The 13,854-nt window shown below is 39.5% G+C and overlaps 1 protein-coding gene and 1 pseudogene across 1 annotated transcript in view; one reads left to right on the forward strand and one right to left on the reverse strand.

Moving 5' to 3' along the window:
- Luzp2 (leucine zipper protein 2) overlaps positions 1-13,854 on the reverse strand; it is a 372,256-nt gene that overhangs the window by 18,861 nt on the left and 339,541 nt on the right. The gene's annotated exons all lie outside the window — the stretch shown is intronic.
- On the forward strand, positions 11,219-13,294 carry LOC116892058 (annotated as a pseudogene).

A 13,854-nucleotide genomic window follows, 5' to 3' on the forward strand; every position in this document is an offset into this window, starting at 1 on the left:
CACAACTGGTACCTGCAGAGGCCAAAAAGAGTGAGCATTGAGTATCCTGGAAATTGCGTTACCGATGGTTATGAGCCATCATGTGTGTGCAGGGTCAATCTCAAGTCTACAAGCACAGCTTATGCCTTTAACCCCTGAGCCATATCTCTAGCCCAAGAAAAGCAATTTTAAAAAGAGTCAAACATGGATTTGTTCTACGAAAACTCAATTGAGTGACTGCCACCAGCTTCCCATTATCTCCGACTTACAGAGGAAAGGAAGACCCAGATTTATACTCATAGAGTAAATGGTGTATCAAGAGCGACTCTCCCTGACAGTGACAAAGAAGACAACAGCTGGAGAAAACATGAAGAATCCATTAAATTACACATATAATAGCAGTTTTTAATGTATTTTTGATGTTTCCTATAGTATGTTTCAGTTGAACGATCAGATAACTAAATAACTTTGTAATTTTACTTCAATGTATAACAGCAGCAACTGGGTAAAGGCAGGAATTATTGTTGCTTCTCTCAATGTCTTTCAGCTTTTGTCACATTCATGGAGATCTCACATGGCTACATTTGTTGTGTCCAGGACATTTTTATTTTTATTTCTTTTTTGGTTCACAAGTCTGATAACAGAATACTGTTATCCATAAGATGTTTCATATGGAAAATTTATAGATTGAAAATCCATAAAAGGTTGGAGAGGTGACTCAGTGAGTAAAAGTACTTGTTGGGCTTGCAGAGGATCCAAGTTCAATTCCCAGGATCAACATAGTGGTTCACACCTAAAACCCAATTACCAGGGGATTCTATCATCACATGTGGTGCATATAGATCCATGCCAGCAAAACAATTATGCGTAAAATAAAATAAGGCCTAAAAAAACCACCAGAACATATTTTGGAAATCTTGTGGTTGAAGGTTTTAGTAGATTTAGTTTGAATTAAATGTCTTATTTTGATAAACCTCAACTCAGTGCCTGCATAGGAATCACAGCAATCTATTGTTGGTTTATAGATTAGATTACAATTCTCAGAGGAAAATATATTCATCAATGAATGTTTAGAAGCTAGTAGGTATTTTTCAATGAACTAATTGCTGTTTGTTATTTTCATTCAGCTTTTTTATGATTTATCCTAAAAAAATAAACAATGAAACTAAAGATAAGTGCTGAATCAGAAAGTAACTAGGCATGCATATGCTGAATAAATGATTGCAAAATAAATTAGAGTAATTCAAAGGCAATTTTAATTATGTCTAGGAGCTATATGACTGAACGAACATTTACATACCCTTTAAGTATTGCAATAAAATTACAATTAAAAGAGAGATCAAATTAATTCTGTTTTATCCCTAGAAGCCCTATTTGGTTCTCAATAAATGTTCTTTGCTCCTTCTCCTTTCCTACTATACCTCTAACAGTCATCTTTCATTCTATAGGATGGAATGGGATGAAATATCACATTCCCTGAGTGACCAAAGAGAGAGGCACACATCCAGGTAGTTTCATAGTCGCTTCATGACTGAAATACAACTGGCCAGATTCAGAAATAATCAGGCTCACTGGGGCTCTCAGAGACTGAAGCAACAATTAGGGAGCTGGTCTGAGTCTGACTGAGTTTCTCTGTATATGTGTTATGGTTGTGTAGCTTTGTATTCTCCTGAGATTCCTACCAGTAGGAGCAGGGGCTATCTCTGACTCCTTTGCTGGCTTTTGGGGCCCTTTTCCTCCAACTAGGTTGCTCATCTGACCTTGGTATGAGAGTATATGTCTATTAAAACATGATATGCCATGTTTGGTTAATATCCCCAGGAGGCCTGCTCTTTTCTGAAGGGAAACAGAAGAGGAGTAGATCCTAGGAGAAAGGAGCGGGAGAGAGAGGGACTGGGAGGAGAAACTGTGGCCTGGGTATAATATATGAAAGAATAAACAAACAAGCAAAGAAAGAAACAAAATAAACAGACTCTAAACAGCTATGTGCAATCTGTAGCTATGTGCAATTGTCCCTGTTCTTTCGCTTTTATAGTTATTGTGTTCCATCTTCTAGAACATCTCCTCCCCAAGGCTTGTTCCTGCAGTTCTATCAACATGCCTTCTTTAATATTACTTAAGTCATTATTTATGACATAGGGAGGTCTGTATGATGTAAAAAGAACTGAAAATTCACAATGTGACACTAGATTCAGAAGTTCAAAAGAGTAGTCTGCAATGGAACTTTAATTTTAGTGCATCAATTATACCCCTAAAAATGAGACAGTATGAGTGCTAGCAAAAGCTCATGTTTGATTCTTTATATTTTTTTCATGGAGATAATTTATATTATTAGAAATAATTCAAGATTTGCAGCTGAGTAGGTGAATAAGAATATTAATTAAATAACAGTTTTTATTCTCTCTCTCTATATATCATTTTTAGCCTCTATCATCTGCCATCTGCCTATAAACTATATCTACCCATCATCTAGACTACTTCTATAGATATATTTGCCATAGGTCTATTATAAGTCATTTTTCCTCTATCAATGAAAAAATATCTAGAGCCTGTCTATAACTGTCTATATCTGTCACCTATCTCTATCATCTGTCTATCCTGTATCCTGAACTATCATGTCTGTCTGTCTATCTATCTATCTATCTATCTATCTATCTATCTATCTATCTATCTATCTATTATCTATCTATCTATATATCTATTATCTATCTGTATATCTACCTACCTACCTATCTACCTACCTACCTACCTACCTACCTGCTTATAAGCTATTCATCATTTATATCTCACAGATTAATGTGCTTGAATAATTAGTACATATTTAATGTTTTGGAAAGCAGCAGAGCATTCTCGAGAAAAGGCCTACCAGTCAAATATGGTATGATCTGATTAGACCTTGAGTATGCTTTTATGGCCCAGTCCTGCTTTTAGTTTCATGATTTTCTTCTCATATTCTGCCTCGAACTTTGCATGATTTTGAGGCCAAGGGATTTAAGTATGAATTATTGCTTCAATGAATTCCTTCTATCAATGAAAAAAATAAACTAATATAGAAAGTCAATATAGATGGGAGATTATTATCAGCATAAACCTGGAATTTGCATGGTGGTGCTAAATTATGGTTAGCCAGACCTATAGAAAGAATATAAAGCAAAAGGCACAATAGAAAGAGGTTTTATGAAGATGCACTTTAGTAAAGAGAAGAGTACTGATAGTTTTAAAGTCACAGAGAGCACAGGTATTCATAAATTAACTGAGGACAGGAATGGATTAGGGACACAAAATGAAACTGTGTACTAGGACAGGAGAATTGACATATTTCTAAACATTGCTTTTTTTCAATTATTTTATTTTTTGAGGTTATGCATATGTATTATACTGACATTATTACTCCCTTCTTTTTCCTCCCTCCAATCCTTTCTATATTCCTTTCCTTGCTTACTTTTAAATTCATTGCTTACTTATTTATTAACTAGTATGAAACATAATTACCCCCAACGGATAAATCACTTAGGGTTCATAGATCATTGAGGAAGAAGAGGGAGTAGGATTGTAAGAGCCAGAGGATCAGGCAGTTTTCTATGAGACCTTATTTCCTAAAAATGTCAGAAGCTAAACTTAAAGGCTCACCAATATGATGGCCTAAATACTTGCTGAAATACAACAACAATAGCCATGCTGAAGGGGATGGAGCAAGTCCATTATTCCTGCACCCTATACAAAGAATTACAGGACATTAAGAAATGTCGAACGGCAGAAATGATATTTTAAGAAGAGCTAGGGTAAGAACTGAAGGAGCTGAAGGGAATTGCAACCCAATAGGATCACCCAAATCTCTCAGGGACTAAGCCACCAAAGAGTATGCATGGAGAGATCCATGACTCCAGATACATATGTAGCAGAGAATGGTCTTATCTAACATCAATGGGGGGGTAGGCCCTTGTTCCTGTGGAGGCTTGATGCCCCAGCATAGGGGGATGGTAGACTAATGAGGTGTAAGTGGGCAAGTGGGTGGAGGGAGGGGTACCCTCATAGAGGGACAAAGGGGAGAAGAGAGAAAGGGATGGAATGGGAGGGTTGTAGAGGGGTAACTGAGAAGGGGAATATCATTTGAAATGTAAAAAATTAAAATGATTAGTAAAAGAAAAAAGAAAAAGCAAAAGCAAAAAAGGATTCTCTCAAATGCTCTAGTGTGTAACACAGCAAATTCATTTGAAAGAGTTTCATTTTTATCAGTTTTTATTTGTATTTATTTTATTTTTATTATCTTATTTATTTACATTCCAGTTGTTGTAATGTGAATTCCATTCTTGGTCTCCCCACCCACAGTTCCTCATCCCATTCCTCCTCCTCCTTACCTCCAAGAAGGTACTACCCTTTCCCTTCAGCCTTCCCCCCTCCCTGAACCTCAAGTCTCTCAAGGGGTAAGCACATCTTTTCCCCCTGAGGCCTGACCAGACAGACCTCTGCTATATTTGTGCCAGGGGCCTCAGACCAGACTGTATATGCTCCTGGTTGGTGACTCTGTCTTTAGGAGCTCCTTGGGGTCTGGCTTAATTGAGACTGCTGGTCTTCCTATGGAGTCGCCTTCCCCTTCAGTTTCTTCAATCCTCCCCCAATCAACCTTAGGGGTTCTTGACTTCAGTCCAATGGTTAGATGAAAGTATCTGCTTCTGTCTCAGCCAGCTGCTGGTAGGGCCTTTCAGAGGATAGCCATGCTAGGCTCCCATCTGTAAGCACATCATAGCATCAGTAATAGTGTCAGGCCTTGGTGCCCTTCCTTCTATGAGATGGATCCCAAGTCTGACTGGTCATTGGACCTTCAGTCTTTTCTCCATTTATGTTCCTGCAGTTCTTTTAGACAGAAACAATTCTGAATCAGAAATTTTGACTGGGGGTTAGTAACCCTGTTCCTCTACTTGAGCCCCAGTCTACCTACTGGAGGGGGATTCTTAGAGTTTCCTTTCCCCAATATTGGGCATTTTGGCTAAGGTCAAAGTCCTTAAAGTCTCTCATCTTTCAGGTCTCTCCTACTTTCTAGAGGGGCCCCCACCTCTCACCCTAGCCACTCACAAGCTACATCTACCATCACACACACCCAGGAAGTAAAAGGGTTTCTTTTACAAAGGAAAACCCTGAGAGAATTGAACCTGCAGTGTGCAGACAGGACAGAAGGACACTAGGAGTTTTCATGAGCCTTACATCTACCGCCTCAGGTCAAGACTAGGCCAAGTGCCAGCTTCCTGCCTCAGGTCAAGGATAGGCCCAAGTTCCATTCTCCACCCACAGTTCTCTGGAGGAACAAGAACATTCTTGAAAAAACAAAAAACAGAAACAAAGCAAAATAAACAAACAAAAAGCAGAATGTACTGACAGTCACTTGACATTCTGGTCCCAGATAGAGTTTGACTGTGTGTCATATGCTTGCTAGCCAATAGATTCAAAGGTCAATATGCTTAGCCAATAAGTTTAAACTGTAACCTTGCTGATGTAACCTATACCCCTAAAAATATATATATAAACTACTTGTTAGAGCTATTCAGAGTCACCTTCTAGTCACTTGCCATAAGAGGCTGATTGAGGGTTGACCCTGACATGCCGGAAAAATAAACCTCTTGTGTTCGCATCGAACTCTGTTCTCGAGTCTCACTTGGGGGGTCTCCCAGTAGTTAAGACTCACTTTGAGCCCTACAGGACCACATAAGGAAATGTTCTCAGTTCACCTACGCAGACACTCATACCCTGATACTGAATTGGTAAAGAAGATCTAGAAATTTTTTCAGCTGGTCTCAGAATTATCAACCATGCATATGATTTTAGGTTTGCCAATACATAGCATAAATGTTTCCAACATTTTCACCAGAGCTCCAGAAAAAGCAAATAATGCCAGTCAGTGAGGAGCAGGTTTAGATTTCCCATGTAGAGCCCATAGGAGTTACCTCTGAAGCTATGAAAATGAAATAGAGTATTGAGTGCTAGAGGATATTAGAGATAGTAGCATGTATGATGTTTACTAAGGAGAGCTGTATTACTATGTGGAAATAGTTCAAGAGATGTGCTTCCATATGACAATATCATGGGGTTATGTATTCTCAAGTACACTTGAGTATAGATATCCTGCCCTGGGTTCCACACTCCAGACATAACCCAGCTGTGGGTTATGATCCTTGCTTTATCAAGCTTCATTATTGCTTTGATGTGGGCTAGCTTTTCTATCTTTTTGTTTCTTTTTCTTAGAATGGGAGGGTTTACCCCTGGCATTTACATTGCACACTGGGGATGTGTAACCTTGTTTTGACTTTACCTAAATCTCAAAAGAGGCTTTGATATTTAGTGTAGTATAAGGCTATGGATACTCTTAAGTTTTGACTAAATATATTCTTATCATAAGATGATCATGAGCCTGAGGTATCCAAGTGTGGGGTGTTATGTTTTGAGTAGGTTTATACGTTGAGACACATAATCCCAAGTTAGAGACACTGATGTCAGAGATTTTTGAGAATACTGGATATGAATACTTGCTAGTACACTATTGCCAGATCTTTAAGGTTGTAGTCAGGCTCATTTTGTTTTCTACACAGGGCTTCATTAGCTGACAGGACTTGAGGTTTTCAGGGTCCATAGTTTTTGCCACCACATACTCTTCTATGCCCACAGTACCATGATGGAATCAATCAAACTGGCCCTGCCAGCATGAGCTCCCACATTTCTGGCAATGATGGACTGCATCTTTAAAGCCACAGGACACAATATATACTTCCTTGTTCAGGTTGCTTCCAGCAGGTATGTTGTCACAATAATAAGAAATATAACCAGTGTCTTTATCTCTCCTCCCATCTATCTATAACTTATTAATATGGGATTTTGCTACTTTGTATGGGAGATTTTATCCTAAAGTTTACAAAATGCAAAGTATAAAACAAATGACAGTGCCACAGTCCTCCCCCATAAATTTTCCAAGGAAAATTTATCTTACTTTGTTTTGTTTAAAATTCAACAATCTACAATAATACTTTTAACAAAAGGAATAAGCTACGCACAACTTCACAAATGTGACCATCCGTGCTTAAAAAGCTAAAATCCTTCATTATAAAAAAATTATGTTTAATTAAGTGGATGATTACTTTGAAGTCTAATGAATATAATGCAGAAACTGGCTTTTGTCTCTGTGACACAAAACTAAGAAAAACAAAGCTGAACTGAATCTGAAGACAATTCTCCTCAGAATGAGAATGGAGTATTTGGAACAAAATCCAGAGTCTAATTCTATAATCTCATGGAAATAACATGGGACTTCAACAATGTATTTATCTTTGCAGGGCCTGCAATTCTGATGTTCTGTCAAATGAGGTCAACCTACCTCAGTTGTGTTGCATGGTTATGGTTGTTGTTGGAATGGGAATGGGAGAAACTGAATGTAGAGAGTACTCTATCCTTCAAAGAGCTGTTCCTGCAAAAGTTGTTGTTTACTTGAATGAAGACACTTCTGGGTGATATTGCCTCTACCCAGGAATGTGCAACCCACTTTCAAAAGCTGAAAAATAAAACTTAGCATATTCCCACCGAGGGAGTGTAATCCTGCCAGGTCTCACAATTCTAGTCTTTAGACATATAGGAGTCCATCTATGGCATTAATCCATTGAGTTCATGAGCAGTTCTTATAGCAAAAATTGCTTATATTAAAAAAAAAACTTAACTCTATGCCAGAAACTCATTTTCTTGCCTTTAAATATGTGTCATCATTCTTTTTATGAAAAAATAAGATTATTCCAAGTTACAGCTTCTGTAATGAAATTGGTCAAATCCTAAATATATTTTTTAAAATGTATCAAAATCCATGTTAAGCATTTTTGAAAGCATCCATTAAAGGTATTATATTATAAAGGGTGTCATATAGTCTTTTTGAGGATACACTGACATTAAAAATCTTAGAACAGTTTATATAGCTGATCTAGTTCTATGCATTATTAGTTTCCACCTTATATATGTGGTCATTTAAAAAATTTAGGTAAATTTTCATACCTTTGTCTCTTTTAATGATATTTATTTTTATGAGGGTTCTCAGAAGATTGAATACATACCTTGTGCTGCCTTTACTCAAGAATTTTTTCATTGAAATATATCTCCAGGTAAAGCAGATGTGTCTGGCATGGCCTTGGTAGGGGTAGAATGACATCTTCCCACACCTCAGGAACAAGGCTAGTAGGTATGGGCTTCCATGAATGTCAGTGGCTGCTGTGGGCATAAGGCTGATTTGTATAATAATGTACATATTTTTATGGTCCTCCTTAAATGTCCTCCTTGTTAATGTTAATGATTCCATGATAATCAGAGACAACAAGAGCATAGGAGATGGTGGTTTGGTTAACGTCTTAGCATAATGGCTGTGAGAAAGAACTCTGAAAACATGAGTTCAAACCTATATAAATTTTCAACTGTGCAAAATATAATGATGGAATATGAATTATATGAAGGGCTTCACAAATCTAAAAGAACAAAAGCAGTTGTACTACCAGCCAATTTGTCAGAAAGATACTAAGGAAGGAGATAGAGATTTAGGGAGTGGTGACTGCACTAATACCCAGCTAAATTCTTTGTTTATGCTAACTAAGGCAGGCAGATTCCTGAGCTAAAGGTCAGCCTGAGACAGAAGGAACTTATTTAAGTCCAGGCCCAGGACTGGTAGAAATGGGTCCCACCCAGCCACCCTATAGTCTGTGCTTAACAAAGGGAGACCATCTCTGAATTCTTTTGCATTGTTAAAAAAAAAATTGTGTGCTTGCTGTCCCCTAAGAATGAAGGGGTCATGGATCCTGATAATAGGATAATAAAGGGAACCTGGAGTAAATGTCTGGATTGATATATAAAGTAAAGTCTGGATTTATGGACTGTAAGACAGGAGCTATCCTGAGAACTTTTTTTATAATAGCAAGAGAGAACTGCTTGGAGAATTGCTTGAGTAGAACATATATATTGAGTGAGCTGTCTGCAGATCTCCACAGAAAGCAGAATAGAGAGAAAGCAATCTGAAAAACTGTCTCAAGCTGAACATAGGTTGTCAGCTTGGACACACGATTTGCCTTTGAGTCATTTGTTTTGCAGCTTTCAAACACCCCTTCTTTCAGAACCCCTCTCCAAGCTGAGGCTGAACCTTGGCAGTTTATGCATATTTTAATAAACAAGTGATAACTAAAAGGGGCAATGAAGTAAAAGTAAGCACAATTCTTGCCTAATCCTAAGCAATGAAAGAAGGTGGAAAAGTATGAAAGGATAGTCTCAGGAAACTGAAATTGAACAATGAGGAGGAATGCTTCCTGAGAGGTGGACACAGAAGTTATATAAAACCATTGTTATTGGAGGAGGGCATTGAGGACCAGAGGCCTTGAGAAATGATAGGTCAAGACTACTTTTGGGAGAGAGATAATTTCTCCAATGATGTAAGGGAATAGTCGGGGCAGTATAGCATGGGAAACACTTCCTTTCAAATAAGAATTCTGAGATGAGTGACCTCATAAAATCTGTTACTTTGTTTAAATGTCTTAATTTAGTTCCTGGGAATCTTAACCAACAATGAGATGGTCAATATTCTAAGGTCAATGATAACAACTCTTTTGTTTCTATAATTCTTCACATGAGTAAGAGTAAAACTTTGATATTATTTGGTTCAGTTTGCCCTTCTAAGCACAATTTCCCTCTTTACTGACAATCCTGAATGTTCTACTTGCCCTTGTATGGAGTTTCAGATCATTTTTCAATAGATAACTTCATGAAGACATATTCCAGGTATGAGAGTACTTTGGGGATTCTAAGGATGAAGAGCTCATAATATTTAATAGCATTTCTATAGAAAAGGGTATTATAGTAAAATATGCATCAATTGTAATATATTCTCATATTGAGTGTGATAAAATCTGAAGGAAAAGGTATATTAGAATCTTGATCTTTTCAGGTAAGTATATAGAAATCCAGGCAATGATTATGTAATTTCTTATTCTTAAATTTCTTGTGCATTTGCGTGTGTGTGTGTGTGTGTGTGTGTGTGTGTGTGTGTGTGTGTATCAGAGAACAAGTTGTAGGAGTTAGTTTTCTCCTTCTACCATGTGGGCTCTGAGGGTTATTAGCCTTTGTGGCAATGTTTTATTTGCCTGCTGAGTAAGATTTAATTTTCCCAAAATAAGTACTGTTCAATCTGCTGAAGACGTAAACTTGGATTATACTTCCTGGCCTTTTCTGGTTACATGGAACAACTCCTATCTTCCGAAGAAGGGCTCCTAGAACATAAATACTCTCTGAGCCCTGCCTTTTAATAACAGACACCCCTCCCCACCTCTATTGTCGCTCTATGATTGGGCCCCACTTTACTACTTTGGATATATTAAGAAAATCTAGGCTTATACTCTTATTTTAGTCAGCTTACACTTGACTTAAATTCTTTTTTTCTATGAAGCATAGAAAATTCAAAATATACTTCCCACTTAAAATAATAATATGAAGAATTCATGCAGCCATGAGAAAAAGCACATTTCTTTAAAAGAGTTCTTAAGGTCTGCACTCAGAGCTGACCCTGTGCTGTAGCTCTCTGTGCCAGGATACCACTGGAAGAGAGCTGGTCTCCCAGGAGTGCTGACACTTTGTGAGCACAGCTAGGACTACCACTTCTGCTCCAAGGGACCTACCTGCCTTGAGCAACTCTGAACACAGGAGCCAAGGAGCAGTGTGGGCTAGGGTCATTCTGGTTTCTGTCTGTACAAGGAGCTGACCCTGTGCCACAAATCTCTGCCCTGATCTCACTGTGAGAGAGCTGGTCTCTCAGGAGTGCTGACACACAGACTTACAGGTGGGTCAAGTAACTGTCAGAGACAGCAAGACCAGCTAACATCAGAGATAATCAGATGGAAAGAAGCAAGTACAAGAAACAAAGCAACTGAAACTAAGGCCAATTGGCAACTTCAGAAACCAGTTTTCCCACCACAGCAACTTCTAAATACCCTAACATACTGGGAAAGCAAGATTTTGATTTAAAAATCACAACTCATGATGATGTGAGAGGACTTTAAGAAAGGCATAAATAAACTCTCTTGAGTCACTCACGCGCAGCCTAGGCTTACCGTGCCAGTGTGACGTGGTCCAGGTCCACCCTGCTCTGTACTACTATTTGGCTTTCTCATCAAGGTGCCTGAAGAAGTGCACCATTGAGAGGAAGAGGTGGAGACCTTTGCCTTTCAGGCAGAAATTGCTTAGCTGATGTCCCTCATCATCAACACTTTCTACTCAAACAAGGAGATTTTCCTCTGGGAATTGATCTCTAATGCTTCTGATGCCCTGGACAAGATTCGGTATGAGAGCCTGACGGGTCCTTCCAAGTTGGACATCATCCCCAACCTTCAGGAGTGCACACTGACTTTGGTGGACACAGGCATTGGCATGACCAAGGCTGTCCTCATAAATAACTTGGAAACCATTGCTAAGTCTGGTACAAAGGTGTTCATGGAGGCTCTCCAGACTGGTGCAGACATCTCCATGATTGGGCAATTTGGTGTCAGCCTCTACTCTGCCTATCTGGTGGCAGAGAAAATGGTTGCGATCACAAAGCACAGCGATGACCAGCAGTATGCCTGGGAATCTTCTGCTGGTGGATCCTTCACCGTTTGGGCAGACCACAGTGAGCCCATGGCCAGGGTACCAAAGTGATCTTTCACCTCAAAGAAGACCAGACAGAGTACTTAGAGGAGAGGGGGGTCAAGGAAATGGTGAAGAAACACTGGCAGTTCATAGGCTATCTGTCTTCTACTTGGAGAAGGAACGAGAGAAGGAGATCAGTGATGATGAGGCAGAGGAAAAGAAAGGGGAGAAAGAGGAGGAAGATAAAAAGGATGAGGAGAAGCCTAAGATTGAGGATGTGGGATCCAACAAGGAGGATGAGAGTGGCAAAGATAAGAAAAAGAAAATGAAGATCAAGGAGAAGTACATTGACCAGGAAGAGCTGAATAAGACGAAGCCTATCTGGACCAGAAATCTGGATGACATCACTCAAGAGGAGTATGGTGAATTCTATAAGAGCCTCACCAATGACTAGGAAGACCACTTGGCAGTCCAGCACTTCTCTGTAGAAGGGCAGTTGGAATTCAGGGCATTGCTCTTCATTCCCTGGCAAGCTCCCTTTGACCTCTTTGAGAACAAGAAGAAGAACAACAACATCAAATTGTATGTCCGTCATGTGTTCATCATGGACAGCTGTGATGAGCTGATACCTGAGTACCTCAACTTCATCTGTGGTGTGGTTGATTCTGAGGACCTGCCCCTGAACATCTCCCGAGAAATGCTCCAGCAGAGCAAGATCCTGCAAGTCATCCGCAAGAACATTGTGAAGAAGTACCTTGAGCTCTTCTTTGAGTTGGCTGAAGACAAAAAATAACTACAAGAAATTTTATGAGGCATTCTCCAAGAATTTAAAGCTTGGGATCCATGAGGATTCCACTAACCATTGCCACCTCTCTGAGCTCCTTTGCTACCACACCTCTCAGTCTGGAGATGAGTGACTTCCCTGTCAGAGTATGTGTCTCGCATGAAGAAGACACAGAAACTCATCTACTATATCACTGGTGAGAGCAAAGAGCAAGTGGCCAACTCTGCCTTTGTGGAGCATGTGTGGAAACGGGGCCTTGAGGTGGTGAATATGACAAAGCCTATTGATGAGTACTTTGTGCAGCAGCTCAAGGAATTTGATGGAAAGAGCCTGGTCTCAGTGATGAAGGAGGGCCTGGAGTTACCAGAAGATGAGGAAGAAAAGAAGAAAATGGAGGAGAGCAAGGCAAAGTTTGAGAATCTTTGTAAGCTCATGAAGGAGATCTTGGACAAGAAGGTTGAAAAACTGACTATCTCCAATAGGCTTGTGTCTTCACCCTGCTGCGCTGTGACAAGCACTTATGGCTGGACAGTCAACATGGAATAAATCATGAAGTTTCAGGCACTGCGAGACAATTCTACAATGGGCTACATGATGGCCAAGAAACACCTAGACATCAACCCTGACCACCCCGTTGTGGAGACTCTGTGGCAGAAGGCTGAGGCAGACAAAAACGACAAAACTGTCAAAGATCTGGTGGTGCTGCTGTTTGAAACTGCTCTGCTCTCCTTTGGCTTCTCACTTGAGGACCCCCTAAACCCACTCCAACTGCATCTACTGCATGATTAAACTTGGCCTGGGCATTGATGAAGATGGGGTCACAGCTGAAGAGCCCAGTACTGCTGTTCCTGATGAGATCCCCCACTGGAGGGTGATGAGGATGCCTCTCCAATGGGAGAAGTGGATTAAAAGCTCCTGGGAAGCCCCTGCCCTCTGTATAGTATCTCTGTGGCTCCCCCAACAGCCTTGACTGGCCCTGACCCACTTGGCTGTCTGCTCATGTGTACAAGAATCTCTTCTATCCTGTCCTTGTGCCTTCAGGAAGGAAGATCCCCTCCTACAAGATAGCAGGGTTAGATGTTGTGTATTGTGTGTGTGTTTTTTTTTGTTTGTTTTATTTTGTTCTGAAATTAAAAGTATGCAAAATAAAGAAGATGCAGTTTTTTTAAAGAAAGGTATAAATAACTCCCTTAAAGAAATACAGGGAAACATAGGCAAATAAATAGAAGCCCTTAAAGAGAAAACACAAAAATCCCTTAAAGAATTACAAGAAAACATAACCAATCAGGTGAAGGAATTGAACAAAACCATCCAGGATCTAAAATGGAAATGGAAACAATAAGGAAATCACAAAGGGAGACAACCCTGGAGTTTGAAAACCTTGGAAAGATCAGGAGTCATAGACAGAAGCATCAGCAACAGAATATAACAGATAGAAAAGAGAATCTCAGGGGCAGAAGATGGCATAG

The sequence above is a fragment of the Rattus rattus genome, chromosome 2 (assembly GCF_011064425.1).
Source record: "Rattus rattus isolate New Zealand chromosome 2, Rrattus_CSIRO_v1, whole genome shotgun sequence".
Classification (NCBI taxonomy): Eukaryota; Metazoa; Chordata; class Mammalia; order Rodentia; family Muridae; genus Rattus; species Rattus rattus.